We start from the raw sequence: 16,920 nt of genomic DNA on the forward strand, positions 1-16,920 counted from the left end.
GGAGACACGGGGAGACAATGCCTCCCTATGTTGCCCAAGCTGGTCTTGAACGCCTGTCCTCAAGCAATCCTCCCGCCTTGGCCACCCAAAGCGCTGGAATTATAGGGATGAGCTACTGTGCCCAGCCCACAAGTGCTGGTTCTGACACTGGCTTGGGCTCTTCCAGTAACTAGCAGTAAGGGCTTTGGTTCCTGCCTGAAGAGAAGGAGCCAGCCCAGTGAGAACTAAGGTGTCACCCCCAATCCTGGAACCACATTTGTCCCCCAGCCGTTCCTGTAGGAACCGTGGTCTCTGCTGACTCACATTGCCCTCTGGCGTTTGCTGCTTCCTTGTTCTGTTCGTGCATTGCTCTGATCACCGACGTGTTCTTGGCTCATTCTGCTTGTGCTTTTGGCTTCTGTTAAGTGTCCACATCAGTGCCGTCCAACAGAAATTTCTGGAATGAGAGAAATGCTCTATAATCTGTGCTGTCCAAACAGTAGACACTAGCCATGTGACTTTTTAATCTTTTTATTGTCCAAGGGGAAAAAAAAGGGATGGCCAAAGAGAGGTTCTTGTTTATAAATGGGCCTTTAAAACTTTTAGGGAAGAGAAACCTAAAATATCGAAACTGTAATCACTCACTTTTATTCTCTTTCATCATCACTTGATTCTGTTAAAAGAAGCTTTTAAAAGACCCACATGATTTAAACTATCTTTTAAAACCATGTAGATAAACAAGAATTCCAAGATGTCAGCAGAATGAAAACTGCTTAAAATGCATATTAGTATCATGTGGGCCATCTGTAGTATTTTATCTGTTTGAGCACTGCCCACCCTAATTCTGGGGGCATGGCACCTCTTTTGTCCTAACTCCAAACACATGATAAGGGGCTGTGTGCCAATCACAAGACTGATCCCTTGGTGGGGGAAACATGTGACTCAAGCAAGGCCAATCAAATCCTTCCCTGAGAGATTTTTTTTCAGCTGGAGTTGGAGGAGGGCTCTGCACCTGGGGGATGGATCAGGAAGAATTTGAAGTTGGAGAGGGCGGTGGCCTTGTTTTCAGACACCCAGAGAAAGCCTGTCTGCTCTTCAAGATAGTGAGTCAAGAAGATACAGGCAAAGCAAAGAGAAGGAGGGCTCTGGTCTTGTTTCTCATCCCTAAAAGGACACAGAAAAATGAACTCTGAATGGCTCAAGAGGATTAGGGAAAATAGGACAATTGAGAGAATACAAATGGTAAGTGACTCATTGAAAATACTCAGTGCAATAGAGATACCAACATGAGACACTTTTTCCCACTCATTGCTGTGCACTGTGGTGTCTGCCTTTCTCAACCTTTACATTATCTTGACAGATTCTATAACTTTCTGGCCACTTCTGATGATTAAACACAGCCAGGTCCCGTTAAAAACCCCAATCCTCTAAGTAACACCATGGCTTGTTCTCTGCCATTGCTGTCTATACTTGTGGCTCAAAGGACCTGGGTGGAGGGAGAGCATGTGCTTCCCTTTCCCTTCTTCTTCCTCCCTCTTCTGTCTCTAGTTTGTCTACACTGGGGAAGTAGAGAGAGATGAGAAGCAGGGGTCAACTTACATGACTCTCATGTGGTACTGTGGCCTTGATTTCTCTCTGGTTTAACCTGGTGCTATCCGAAGCTTGAGGTCTTTTCTGATGTGGCTGTCTCTGTGTAGACAGTGGATGTGGTTTCCTTGGGGGTAGTGCTCAGTTTCATTCTATTTCTATTGCTGAAGACTCTTCAGGGGTGGCCCTGTCTCTTATCAACCAGACCAGAAGTTCAGGTCCCTGCTGCCCTTTATGAAGGAGTGTCTCCTCTGTTGGTTTGGGGAACGGTGGTTCCTGCTCCCTCTCCTAACTTTCACACTCCTTCTGCTGGAGTGGAGGTGCCCCCTCTTTTTTTTTTTTTTTTTTTTGAGACGGAGTCTTGCTGTCGCCCAGGCTGGAGTGCAATGGCGCGATCTCGGCTCACTGCAGGCTCCACCCGCTGGGGTTCACACCATTCTCCTGCCTCAGCCTCCCGAGTAGCTGGGACTACAGGCACCCGCCACCTCGCCTGGCTAATTTTTTGTATTTTTAGTAGAGACGGGGTTTCACTGTGTTAGCCAGGATGGTCTCGATCCTGACCTCGTGATCCGCCCGCCTCGGCCTCCCAAAGTGCTGGGATTACAGGCGTGAGCGAGGTGCTCCCTCTTCTTTTCACTAGGCACTCTTCATCTGACTCTCTTCTAAGCCTCCTACCCCAGGCAAAATGAGGCTGTTCACATGTGCTCCTCACCTTCAGGAGACATTTACACATTCTCCTAAGCATTCTCTAAATATGTTTCTCTCCACCTGTTGCCAGCATTAGAGAGCCTAGGAGAGCAATGAAGTCTTCTTGTCGACATCCCCAATCTTCACATGTTACTTTCCTGACCTTGTTCCCTATTGGAGTGAAGAGAAGAAAGCACCCCTGTCTCCCCAGCCTTTGTGGGAAGGCAAGAGATTTATTTTCTCCAGGAACCCTGTACTCCTCATAATGCCACGTAGCTCTCTCCACTGATTTCCACTTCATTTTTTCTCCCAGTGCTTTCCTTTAAGTATTGTCCAGGGGTGGGGCTGGTGATCAATTATAGAGTGGTCACTTCTGCTGCCTCTTAATAAGCCCTGTCATCTTTTTAGAATGTGGGGATTATTAGCACTACCTCATCTTCATGTAAGGCCTGGTAAACATCCTGTTACGATTATTTGTAAAGTGTTTTGTCACCTCTATACCAAAAGGAAGAGTTCATTAGTCAATGGCTCAGGTCATTTTTCCTGATGGGTTTGGGTGTCAAATAGGCTATGGTAGTCTACACAGATATCCACAGGTGGGCAGGAAGAGAAGTCTGAAAAATGCCGAATAAGATGTTCACCCTCAGGGCACGTGCCTTACTTCAGGCCAGTGTGCAAATGTTACTGAGGGAGAGACTATAGGTTGGAAGAAATATCTTCACCTGTGAAGTGCCACCAATGTGAAAACACAGGCTCAATTCACCATCTTTCCCCATTTATTGCCTGTGTGATCCATGGCAATCACTTTTGTAACTCAACCTCTTTTTCCTCATCTGCAAGATGGGACACTACTATTGACATTGCTGTGTGGATTAGAGCTGCACCATGTAGAGTTTCAGAATGAGAGCCCAAGAAACACTAAGTATTAGTCTTGTTTCTGTTCCTTTTCTCCATAGCAAAGACAATCTCCCTTTCCCCATTCACCTAGGAAAGAGCCCAGACTCTCTAACTGCTTTATTTCTTGAAATGAATAGGCTTAGGATTCCCTTCCCTTCCTTTGTTCTCACCAAGGAGGAAGGGGAGTTGGACTGATGAACGTAAAAGGTCCTGGAGCTGAAGTAGATACTATTGGTGTAGCTGACCAGGCCTCAGCAGTTCCTGTGGGGTCATGTCCTTGCTATCCTCCCATTCTCTTTGGGGAACTGCCCACCCTCCACCTGACACCTACAGCTCTATGAAATTCCAGTAAAAGCTACCATTCCTGATGCCCCACATCCTTGACCTGATGGGGCCAGTCATGGTTCCTCCCTCCCTGGCAACAGTGACTGGTCTTGAAATGGGCAAATCAGGGCCTTTGCTGAGATATATCTAATTGGAGCTTTCTTTCTTGGATGATGAAGTTGAGAGAATACGTGTCCAGAACTTCTGGGGAACATGATTTCAGCTTCAAGAAAGGAAATGCGGCCTCCTAGCAGAAAGCAAAGACATGAGAAGAGAAGGGATAATGAACTGCTGTTGAGTCCCTGGTTCCAGGTGACCTTGCCTGCCTGTGATGTGGTTCTTGTATGGTAAGCTTTGCCTCTTTTGCCTAAGCTAGCTTGAATTGGGTCTGTCACTTAAAACTGGATGAGCCCTGAGCAATACAGGGCCCTGCCTCTGAAAGGCCCCTTTCTGCCTTCTGCCCCTTGAGATCCTATATTGATACCAGGGTCATCACTGATAGGCTTGGCAATACCCCCTGGTTTGGTTGCTCTCTGATGATATTAAAATCACAGGTCAAGGGTGACTTTAAATTGTTAGTACTTCCAGGGTGAGCCTATTAGAATTGGCATGTGAAGATTCTCTTTAAATGGGGCCCCCTGGATTGCCCCCAGTGGCCTCCCAGATGCAAAGCAAGTCTCTGCAGGCTTGGGGCATGGTCTTGCTCTGACTCCTGGTTTCCTGGGAAAGGAGAATACATTCCCATCTCTCTCCAAATGTTCCCGCCTTTGCCTTTATAGACAACACCTTAACCTCCGACTCCAGGGTAGTGTCTTTATGAGAAATTTTAACCACTGAAAGTCCACTTGGATTCCAGAATCCTGTTCTTTAGCTGGTTATTAAATCTAGTTCCACTATGGAAATGCTCTGATCCTTTACCTTGGCTCTGGCCTGAGCTCTTGGGCCTGAGCTTACCAGTACCATGTTGCCTTGATGTCGGCTTCCAGTTCCTGTCCATATCCCCTCTTCCCTATTGCTGCCCTGTTCCCTGTCATTTCCAATGAAGTGCAAGAACCCTGGAATCACAAAGAACTGGGTTTGACCACTGGCCCTATTACTCTCTAGCTTAGCGAATTTGGGCAGCAACTTCATCTTGCTGAACCTTGGGTTATTCCCTCATAAAATGGGGATAGTAAGACTACCTACCTCACGGGACCACTGATCCTGTAACCAAGGGAACTGTGATTGCCAGCTCTTCCCTCCCTCTGATCATATGTTTAGAGTAGGAAAGATAATTTCCTAAAGGAAGGGCAGAGCATGCTGGATAGACAAAACACTGTTGTCCTTGCAACCCTAAACGTCCTTACTAATGTGAAGGCTCATGACATTTTTTCTGGAACAGGCTGTTGTCTGTTACCACCTTAAAACACAATCACTCAGGCCCATCTCTGAGTCAGCTCTGAGCAGCTGCTCCCTCTACTCTAGGAAGAGACTGAACATTGGGGGTTTTTGGAAGACTGCAGGCTGTGTTCATCCATGAAAGTTGTAATACATCATTGTTTTTAGCACACAAAATCCACTCTGGTTAGACAGTAAAATACGTTCAACCACCAGAGACAATTCAATGCGCCTGAAAGAAAGGGCTACACTTTTTAGGGTTGTAACTCTCAAAAGAGTCCTAGTTTCAGCTAAGAATGGCCACTGCCTTCAAGAATTCTGAAGCTATTTCCCAGCATCTGTGTTCATCTTAATTTGCAAGCAGAGGTGTTCTGTAGCGTGTGTGTGCACTTCAAATGGACCCTTTCTGTGACTTGATCTCTATTTTGCCAAGTTTTGTATGGGGAATAATGAGGGCTTAAGTTTAAGGAACATTTTTTGAGCACCTACAACAGAACGGGTACTGAGTTTGGCACCAGGGACACAAAAAGGATAAGAAGACACAGTCCCTACACCTGATGACCTTGCACATTTAATTATAGTATCATATATAAGTGCAGTGATAGAGAAGTGCATAGGATGAGAGACAGCTTAGCCAAATAAGGGATTTGTGTGTGAATCTTACAGTGAACGCATGATTAAATCAGCCATGAGCTGGGCATGGGCTGTGTACTTTCTGCTGTTTTCAGGATACACCCTCATGCTTTCAACACAGGCCCTTTGCACATATGATTCTTTTTGCCCAGATTTCTCTTCCCTTAAATATTCTTATGGATCACCCCTTCATTTTATCCAACATCTACATTCTCATGCAGTTTCATCAGAGAGGGCTTCCCCTGGCATCCCATGTAAAAGATTAAACCACTCACACTTAGTTACTATTCCATACCGGGCTCTATTTTTCTTCATTGTATTTTTTACCACTCACAACTTACACTAATTTGTTTTTATATGTTATCTACACACACAAAGACATATACACACAACTGTTAAAATCAAGAAAGCAGGGACTTAGTGTGTATATATATTTTTCACTTCTGTATCCTCAGTACCTGGAACAGTGTTTGTCAAAGAGTAGATGCTCCGTTAATACAAATTAAATGACTGGGTGAATGTGGTAAAATACCTAGATGGCTTAGATTTAATCTCCATACTCAAATTGTGCGTTTATTTGGGAAGAACAGTCAAACAAAGTAGAACAAAACATAGCTGCTGGTTTAACTGAAGTGCGAGCACAGTGTTAATAGAGCTTGGGGGAGGAAGCTATTAATTCTTCCTAGTGGGGAGGGAGTGTGGAAGGAGGTGACATCTCAGAGGAGGTTGAATTTCACAAGGATCTTAAAAGATAAACAAGAGTTTGTCAAAGAAAAAAGGAAATGAAGAGTTGCAGCAGTTACTGTGGAGTTACTACCCATATCTGTTGGACTCACCATCCAGGACATTTTACAGCTGCCTACTGTGTGCCCGTATGACTGTCAGCCTGAGGTTTGCTTTCTAAAGTGAGCTGGGCAAGCAGCAAGGGCCGAAGAGGTAAAGCCCTGGGAGGAGCCTTCAGCCAATGGTGGGTAGGAGTTGGAGGATAAATGCCCCAATTTCTTTGCCCCTCAAGTGGAACAACTTAGAGGTGAGTTCCGAGGTCTCCAAGGAGATTGGGCCTCGCTCTCCCATAGTGATTACATGCCTGATAACACATTCTTTACTGACTTCCTCCTTTTCCCTTCCTTTCCCCATCTTACCTCCCCACTTCCCTAGCAGTGTTTCCTGAGATCACCTCCCAAACAATTGCATCTGGAATCCTTGACTCATGTCTACTTCTGGGAGAAGCACCTAAGACAGTCATGGTCCGAAAAACAGCAGCAACATGAACAAAGACATAGGGCTCAACTGTACCAGGCAAATGAGGGGAGAAGGAGAGATTGAAGCAAGAGCTAAAACTATTGGCCAGCCTGCAGTCCATTGTGAGGTATGTCTATACATGGTGTTTAATAATAGCAAGATTATGCTGATGGGCACATGGAGGATCAGCCTGCAGCCAGAGTTTCTTCCTTCCATACGTATAGTTTCTAGATGCTGATTTAGTCTTTTAGTTTTTTTTTTTTAATCATTCTGTATGCTGCCCTTTTATTCCAGTTTTAATTCTCTTTGAGTCGTTGGAAGAGTAATAGCACCCCTGCCATGGGAGCCAACCTCTCTCCATGTGGAGTAGGCCTTGGGACGTGCTACTGGGAACCCTGGGAGAGAGTGTACAACAGATAGATGCCCCCTGGCAGCACATTATGGCCATGGTGGGTGGGCATGACAGTGGGTGGTCTAAACAAAAGGAAGGAAGATATGTGCAGAAAATGGGGGAATAGATATAGGACTATTGTTCCTTTGGAGTTACACATTCAAGTCACACATCATTGTCATTCAGTGAAATCTCCTTGACTGAGTGGCCAATTTTTCTGAGAGATAATTAAACAGTATCCAAAGCAGGAACAATCAATACAAGGGTTGCTTCTGAATGAAGATGACAAGAGTAGCAAGTGTTTTGAGATATAAATCCATTCTCGTGGGGGCTGTAAATCTTGCAAAGAGAGGGATGCTGAGACCCTAATGGCTCACAATGTGCTTTCCCTAGATAAGTGACCAGTGGACCTTTTGTCTCATCCAGTAGGTTGAGAGGAAATTGAGCTGCCAAGACATATGAAACTCCTGGTGGAGATTTGGAGGAAGATGAATGGTACTTAAGTAACAAGAGGACCGTGAAATCAAACCATTAAAAGACAATTTCAAGACTAGTCAACTTCCCTCACCTTCTATTCACTGTGATAAAGCCCCCAAAAGTCACTGGGTGTCTCTTTGATCTTGCTTCAGTTGGTGCGTTGACTTTGTCAGCACTATCTACTGGGCATAGAGGTGCTCCTTACAAATGCTCTTTAGGAGTAAATAGGCATGGGGAGGCTCCATCACCTTCTTCCTATTTTCTCTGTTGTTTTCCAGCCTTGGGGAAAAAGCTGGGATTCTTAGGGCCGAAGTCATCAAGGTTGCCTGCAGATATGCCTAGAAGAGATATGGTCTCAGCAAGCCTTCTTCTCTCTGATTTCTAAAAGGTTTTTTCATCTAATCTGAGGTCCCGGTCACTTTCTACTCCACCTGATCCCAGAGTTGAGGTCAGAATGGACTTGTGTGGGATTTTGGCCCATGTAGCAGTGTGCCTTTAAATCTGGTGCTGGCAGTGGTAGCGGTGATGTTGGCTGTCACCTAGGATGGCATAAATTTCTCCTTCTGTCCCCAAAGCTCACCTTTCCATTCTTTAGTTTTTAGTTTAAAATTTAACTTTAATCATAAAAATTATAGAAAAGTACATTCTTCTTGTGAGAAGTTAAATCAAAACACATCTGATAAAGTTAAAGACCTCTTTGGCCAACAGTTCTTACCCACTGGCAGCCCCGGAGGTAACACCTATTACAGGGAAGATGTGTATTCCTCCAGTTCTTTTCCTACTCATTAACATGCATGTTATGAATTGCTATCATTAGAGAAAACATGAAGAATACGTGCTTAAATGTATTAAAGGCATCCTGTTTTACATACTGTCCCACAACTTGTTTTTCCATTTGACTTGGTCATTCAGGTTGGTGGGACTGGACTCAGAGCCACTGGTCTGGTCTCACAGCCAGGAGCATATGAGGAAGGCTGGAACTCTGCCCAGCTCCACTAGATTAGCCCAGAGGAAGGGATGCCTTTCTGGAATTGGTTCACCCAGAGGGGATCATCTTATTTTAATTCATAGAAAGATATGTACTGTGGTGGCCCTGGATGGATCCTCTATACTCTGTCGCATTGCATCATAGTATTCCATTTTGTGGGTGTAGCGTATTTTATGTATCCATTCCCATGACTGGACACTTGAGTTGTTTTTAATTGCTCATGATCACAAGCAAAGCTGCAATGAATAGCCCTGTACATGTCTCTGTGTACACATGTGCAAGCATTTCTCCTAAGAAGTGGTGGGATTGCTGGGTCATAGGGATGCACATATTAAATTCTACCAGCTAAATTGCCCTCTGAGGGTCCTACCAATGTGCAGTTCCACCAGTAGTATACAACAATGCTCATTTCCATCATTCTTGCCACCACTTGCTGCCAGACTAGACTTTTTTTTCTAATTGTCTTCTGTCTTAGTGTATTTGGGCTGCTGAACAAAATACCATAAACCAGGTGACTTACAAACAACAAAAATCTATTCTTCACAGTTCTGGAGACTGGGAAGCCTAAGATCAAGGTGCTGGCAAATTTGGTGTCTGATGAGGGCCTGCTTCCTGGTTCATAGATGGTGCCTTTTTATTGTGTTCTCACATGGTGGAAGGGGCTAGCTAGCTTTCTGAGGCCTCTTTTATAAAGGCACTGATCTCATTCCTGAAGGCTCTGTCCTTGTGAACTAATCACCTCCCAAATGCCCCACTTCCTAATACCATTACCTTGGTGATTAGGTTTCAACATATAAATATTGGAAGGACACAAACATTCAGACCACAGTATCTTCCCCCTTCTCAGTGTACCCCTGGTTGACTCTATTGCTCTGGGGTTGTTCCCAACCTATTGCTTTATTTTGTTCCTGGTTTCCTCATTATCTTGATCTCACCCTTGGCTCTCTGGGCACCCAGTCTTCCCGTTCCTTGGTCCATCTGCTCTGACAAAGATCATCTGCTCTCATTCTAGCCTGTATTCTAGGTGGCAAGTGGGCTGGAGAACAATACTGCTTCCAACTGGCTGTGTGGCCATGGGCCAGTCACTAGGATGGGGCCTCAGTTTTCCCACTTGAACCATAAAGGAACTGGGTTACAGGAACTCCAGGATCCAAGTTCTCAAGTTCTGACTTGAGTAGGACTAAAAATTTTTATTTTAAAAAGACACTTGTCCTCATGGGCACTAACCACTGTTCTGGTCTGTTTAAAACATTCACTGTGAGCACATACAGACATGAGTCATTTGAAGAGGTAATGGGTAGGTATGACTTTTATTGCTCCCATAAATTATGTCACCATTCATTTCTGTGTTTTCATGGGTGGGGTTGGGTGACATCAGAGAAAGGACTTCTTGGTCTGCCCAAGCTCTCAATCAGCTACCGAACATTTCTTGAATAAATCAGGCCCACTTCCACCTCTGCCTCCTTCCACTTCCTTCTTATCTTCAGGCCACATCTTCCTTATCCATTCAGGAAATATTTATTGAGCACCTACAACATCCCCTACTGCATGGCCACTTTTGGAGAAAGTGAGAGTGGAAGGTGGATTAAAAATACAGGGTGGTGGAAAGTGCTTTTACGAGCTGCCAACTCTCATGGTTTAGTTCAGTGTTGTTTAACAGAACTGTCTGTGATGATGGAAATGTTTTATAAACTCTGTGCCGTCCAATATGGACAAACTATAAGTGGCCATTGACCAGTTGCTGTGTAAAGTGTGGTTTGGGATCCCTGAATATAAGTAAGCAGTGCAGGGCTAGGGGCACTTTGCAGCAGATGCCCTAGAAATCAGTTCTCACAATCCTCTCTTAGAAGCCTCAGTCTCTTAATCTGTAGAAAATGGTTTTGAGGATCAAAGCACATAGTGTATAGGTTTTAGTACAGGGCCTAGCTCATCATAGGTGTTCAATCAAGGAGTACTTCCTTTCCTTCTTGTAAAGACCTTGTTCTCAGGACTCCTGCCTGCTTAGGACAAGTAAAAGCTTCCATCTCAAGAGGCAGGACTTCAGGAGCAGAGCCTGTGCCTCTGGGAGGGCAGGCTGAAGCGGCCACTTCCTCCCACAAAGGCTTCCAGCGCTTTAGACTCTGATTCACTCAGGTGAGTTGCACAACTTTATGGATGCCACAAATCATATCACTCTCATTCTGGGGATTTTTCAAGTGTGGGAATTTGCCTCCCCCACTACCGCCTACCTAGACAGGTGCTAGAATATAATAGGTGCTCAGTAAATAATGTGGGTGGATTAATCACCCAAAGTTGAGTGGAAGCCAACAGTCATGGGTTGTAGACTCTCCCATCTCTGCCTCTCCAGGAAAAAGCAAGGACTCTGGGGTAGCAAGCTAGGGTTTGAGGCTCATGCTTTTTCTGGGCAGGTCCTGAGGCTGAGTATAGGCTTTAAATACACATTTCTTCTCAGATTGAGGTTTGTCCAGGCTGATCACTCATCCTCCTGCTCTGCCCATCCCCCCAATCCCCTTACACAGCGGGAGCCTTGCAGGTGGTTTCCTGTGACTCCAACTACAGGCAGGCGGGTTTTCTCCTTCCCTTCCCTGACCTCACCCAGCAAGCACTCCAGAGGCAGTCAAAGCAAACAGAACTTGAGCGACCTGGGCAGGAAATGTAGAACAAAGGAGGGCTTCTTTTATCAGCTGTTCCCTTCTGTTAGAAGATAAATTGTGAGCAATAACCTTAAAAAAAAAACAACACTGTAACAGAATAAAAATAAGTTAGATAATACTTTGATGAAATGGAGGCATTCATTTAATATTTATTTATTTATTTATTTATTTATTTATTTATTTATTTATCTGAGATGGAGTTTCCCTCTTGTTGCCCAGGCTGGACTGCAATGGAACGATCTTGGCTCACTGCAAACTCCGCCTCCCGGGTTCAAGTGATTCTCCTGCCTCAGCCTCCTGAGTAGCTGGGATTACAGCCATGCACCACCACGCCTGGCTAATTTTGTATTTTTAGTAGAGATGGGATTTTTCCATGTTGGTCAGGATGGTCTTGAACTCCCGACCTCAGGTGATCCGCCTGCCTCGGCCTCCCAAAGTGCTGGGATTACAGGTGTGAGCCACTGTGCCCGGCCCATTTACTTTTTATTCAATGAGCATGTGAATACTGTGTGCTGGGTACGTTGAGCTGTGACTGTTTAATGGTGTGTGAGACATGAAGCTTGACCTAAGAGTTCACAGTTTAGTAGAGGAAATTAGAAATAAGAACCCAGGCCAGGCATGGTGGCTCACACCTATAATCCCAGCACTTTGGGAAAGTGAGGTGGGACGATGACTTGAGACTAAGAGTTCAAGACTAGCCTAGGCAACATGGCAAGACCCTGGCTCTAAAACAAAAAATACATACATAAATAAATAGAAATAAAAACCCAAACAAATTAGGTTATACCTAGAGGTTAGATGACTTTGCCCTTTTCATTACTGTGTCTCTATTGCCTGGATGTATGCTGGCATGCGCTTGGTGTTTAATAATATTGGTTGAGTGAATGAATGAGTGAATGGGTAGAATGTTCGGAAAGCCCATAGGAGGGGTCTCTAATCTAGTACTGAGGGATCAGTTAAGGCCGCTTGGAAGACATGGCAGAGAGACTGGATGACTTAAAGAAAGGGAAGAAGTGAAGAAGGAAGGAATGGGTGGGAGGTAGAGAAAAGCTGCGGTGGTGAGAAAATGTTTTCCAGGTCGAAGGAGTAGCACATAGGTGAGGATGAAGGCCTTGGTAGGCTCAGCCATATAAAGTTGCCAATAACTGACCATTTTAACTAAAAAAAACGGCAGGTGCATATATTTCAACCAAATATTTTAAATGTCCCTAAATAGACACAAGATCTTGGGAAGCCTTGTGAGCCATTCAGAAATTGAATGCTAACCTGAGGGCATGGAGAGGCAATGAAGTTTAACTTTTTTCTCCCTAAAAAAAAAAACAACAACAAAAACAAAACCAAAAACAAACAAACAAAAAAACTAGTTTATTTTTGTATAGCTACATAACTGGTAAATGTTATTATTTTTAAAATTCAGATTATAACAACAGTATAAAGAAAAATGAGAACAACCACTTTTGCTGTCACCACCCAGATGACCATAGCTAACAATTTGGTGTGCTCTTCTCAGACTTTTTTCTTCAAGTCTTATACATGAAGAGGAGAAAGCCGTGAAGCTGCTGCTTAGAAGCTGCTGTTTGGAAGTTGTTTCTGTTAAGCTGCTGTGTGTAACAGAGGAGGCTGCAGGTTACCATGGAAAAATTCAGTTTTGTCTTGTGAGCAGAGAGGGAGAAAGGTGAAGCAGGACTTTTTTAGGGATTAACTGTTGTGTCTCCTCATATGTACCCTCATGTGAGGTGGCTAGGGATGAAGTGGGCACAGGGAGGGTCAAGAAGCCTCCTAAGAGGCAGGGCATTGAGACCTAACATCTTCTCTAAAAACCAAAACCAAAAACATAAGCCTTGAAAATTTCAAAAATAGAGAATCGTTCAAAAAAGAAAATGATTACTTACAGTTGCACCATGCAAACAATTCCGTTATTGATACTTTTGGTATAGTTGGTCCTAGTCCTTTTTCTCTCTGCATTATGTAAATCAGACTGGATTAATGTTCAGCAAATATTCACTCTGCTCCTCCTACCTCTTTGATATTTATGTATGCATGTACACATACATACACGTGTACTCACAGAAAATAGTCATGTTTTATGTCTCCTTTCCTTTTACCATTTTATTTTTGAATTCCAGCTTGGACTTATTCCTAAGAAAGTTCCCGAAGGGATTCTTTATCCTGAAATAGTTCTTCACAACTCTGATGATATGCTATGAACTCCAAGAAGGCCTTTTATTCCCTAAAATTGGTGAATTGAAGTCACTTTTGGTACTCTTTAGAATTTGTGCCCCCTCCTTGTAGTATTATGTGTTTTAACCTATTTTACCCAGAGTAGGCATAAGTGGCATTTGTCAAGCAAGAAGTCAAGTCTGCAGCTCTTAAAAATGGTAAGTGGGCCTCCGACAGGTCTTCTCTGCCTGCTTTGTGGAACGTGGATGGATGGCAAGGATGTCTGCACAGTGCCCAGACCAGCTGCCTGGAGTGGAGCGTGAACAGCTGAAACTGATCAAGTGTGTGCTTGTTGATTGGACAGCCCTCGCATCCCTCCTGGTCCATACCCATTACTGCCTCCTCTTCCCTTCCTCACCTTGCTATTCCAGTCTGACTGCTTCTCTCTGAAGTGGGGGACACCTCTGCCTTTCTGCCTGGCTTTCCCAACATAGGCAAATTCCGGGTGGAGCTCAGTGTTGGCCATGGAGAGGCAAAAATTATGGTGACTTGTGACACTTCATCAATGCCCTGAGCACTGAATCTATTCTAACTCCTCGCTGCCCGCACCCCCCGCCCCCCCGACCCTACACACACACACACACCACCTACATATTCACTTAGAAACAGACTTCACATGCTGGACACTATTCTAGTGCAAGATAGAGATGTCTTAAATCCCTGCCTTCTTTAATCCTTTTCAGTTTTTGGAGTTTTAAAAAAAATGCCTTTAACGTTTACAATTCTAGAGAGGAATTCTTTTATCAAACTTTTTTTTTTTTTTTAATCTGCTCATCTCACCAATGGCTGTGACAAACAAAAGGATGGATCTGCCTTGCCTGTCCTGGACCCCCTTTTCTCAGCAGCTTGCCCTCTAGTAGCTTGTTTTGTACTGCCAGTTCTCCTTTTCCCTGCACACCCCGAGAGCTGCAGGCAGGGCTGCCTCTGCAGGTCGAGGGCTCACCTGCCCAGCTACCCATATTCTAGAGAGTTTCCCTGCAGTCCCCCTAGTTGTTGTGTGTTCCCTTTTTTTTGTTGTCTTGAGACTTCACCTCTTCTTTTATATCTTCTTACATTCTTATGTTATATCTTCTTACATTTTTTAATGAGAAAAAATTGCAGATTCCCTTTGGTCTAGCAATTAGAGCTTGAGCCTTGACAATGACAATTCTTTATTGTTCTTTTCTCTACTATTTTCTATAATAAACCGTCCAGGCTTGTGATTAAAGACCTATTTTTCATCTGATGTAAGTAACCACCCCAAATAATAATAAAACAAAAACAACAATAATAGCATACATTTATTACTTACCACATACCAAGCACTATTTTATGCGATTTATTTTATATATATGATCGCTTTTGACCTTAATAATAATCCCTGCTCTACAGATGAGAAAAGTTAGGTACAGAAAATTCAGGCCGGGCGCCGTGGCTCACCCCTGTAATCCCAGCACTTTAGGAGGCTGAGGCGGCCGGATCACCTGATGTTAGGAGTTCAGACCAGTCTGGCTAACGTGGCGAAACCCCGTCTCTACTAAAAATACAAAAATTAGCCAGGCATGGTGGCACACGCCTATAGTCCCAGCTACTTGGGAGGCTGAGGCAGGAGAGTAGCTTGAACCTGGGAGGTGGAGGTTGCAGTGAGCCGAGATGGCGCCACTGCACTCCAGCCTGGGTGACAAAGCAAAACTCTGTCTCAAAATAATAATATAATAATAATTTAAATAATTTATTGATATTTAAAACTAATCAGTAACCCACATTAGGAGCCACTGAGATGTACTGTATGTAGAAATATTAGCTATGAATCTCTTTTTTTTTTTTTTTTTTCCAAGACGGAGTCTCGTTCTGTTGCCCAGGCTGCAGTGCAGTGGCGCGATCTCGGCTCACTGCAAGCTCCGCCTCCAGGGTTCACGCCATTCTCCTGCCTCAGCCTCCTGAGTAGCTGGGACTACAGGCGCCCGCCACCACGCCCAGCTAATTTTTTGTATTTTTAGTAGAGACGGGGTTTCACCGCGTTAGCCAGGAAGGTCGCGATCTCCTGACCTCATGATCCGCCCGCCTCGGCCTCCCAAAGTGCTGGGATTACAGGCTTGAGCCACCTCGCCTGGCCTAGCTATGAATCTCTTTGACCCACTTCCCTGCTTAATTGGTCTTGGGTATTCAGATACCTCAACTGAAGCACTGTTTGTTTGAGGACATGGGTGATCTCAGATGCGCTCTTGAAGACTCTGCATCAAGACTCTTTTTTTGGCTGCTGTTGTCTACAAGTGGCTGCAGTTGTTTTTCTAGGGTCTCAGAGGCAGGCTTTATCAGGATTCAGATATCTCTCCCATAGGCCAAACCACACAACCACACTCATGAGAAGCATCTCTGATTGCAGCCCCCACAATTGTGTTCTTAATGCCTTGGCCCAGCCTGTGGGAGATTCAGTGACATGCTCAGGGGCTGGGCTGAAGAGGGAGATCTGCACATAGCAGCCAGAGGCTAGCCTCTGTTTCAAAGGTTGCCCCTATGAGGCAGACATAGCCATCAACCTCCAGATACCTGGGGTGGCTTACGGGCCATGGGTCTAGGCATCAGTGTCATGCTCCTATTGACAGGTTTTGCCCTTGGAATTTAGAATTTTTCAGATTTTAGAAAAGCAATATGATGTGTAAGTTGTATATTATATAACACTCCCTGCAGGAACGAGGGCAATACCTCATGATCAAATACATTTATATGTCTGCAGTGAAATGTACAAATATTCAAATTAAGTGGGATAAACAAAGACTGTAAATAGACTCGTGTTTATTCAGGTCAGGGTTTGCTATCACATGAGTTTAGGTACTAAACTTAGGAAAGCATTTTTAGATTTCAGAGTTTTGTCGATAAGGGATAGTCAACCTTTCTAGAGAGCAATTTGACAATATATATTAAGAATCTTATAATGTATATACCCTTTCACCCAAAATCTTGTAGAAATTAGTTAAAAGGAGATAATTATGATTACATGCAAAAATCTAGAAATAAGAATGTTCACCACAGCATCGTTTTTTTTGTTTGAAAACAAAGACAAAAACAATCTAAATGTCTACCAGTAGGGGATTCTTTAAATAAATATAGTGCATCCACACAATAAAATTGGAAGGAGTCAGCCGGGCACGGTGGCTCACGCCTGCAATCCCGGCACTTTGGGAGGCTGAGGCGGGCAGATCATGAAGTCAGGAGATTGAGACCATCCTGGCTAACACGGTGAAACCCCATCTCTACTAAAAAAATACAAAAAATTAGCTGGGTGTGGTGGTGGGCACCTGTATTCCCAGTTACTCGGGAGCCTGAGGCAGGAGAATGGTGTGAACCCAGGAGGCGGAGCTTGCGGTGAGCGGAGATCGAGCCACTGCACTCCAGCCTGGGCGACTGAGACAGACTCTGTCAAAAAAAAAAAAAAAGAAAAAAATTGGAAGTAGTCCTTGAAAACATAATGTTTGCTTATTGAC

This window comes from Nomascus leucogenys, chromosome 4, assembly GCF_006542625.1.
Source record: "Nomascus leucogenys isolate Asia chromosome 4, Asia_NLE_v1, whole genome shotgun sequence".
Lineage (NCBI taxonomy): Eukaryota > Metazoa > Chordata > Mammalia > Primates > Hylobatidae > Nomascus > Nomascus leucogenys.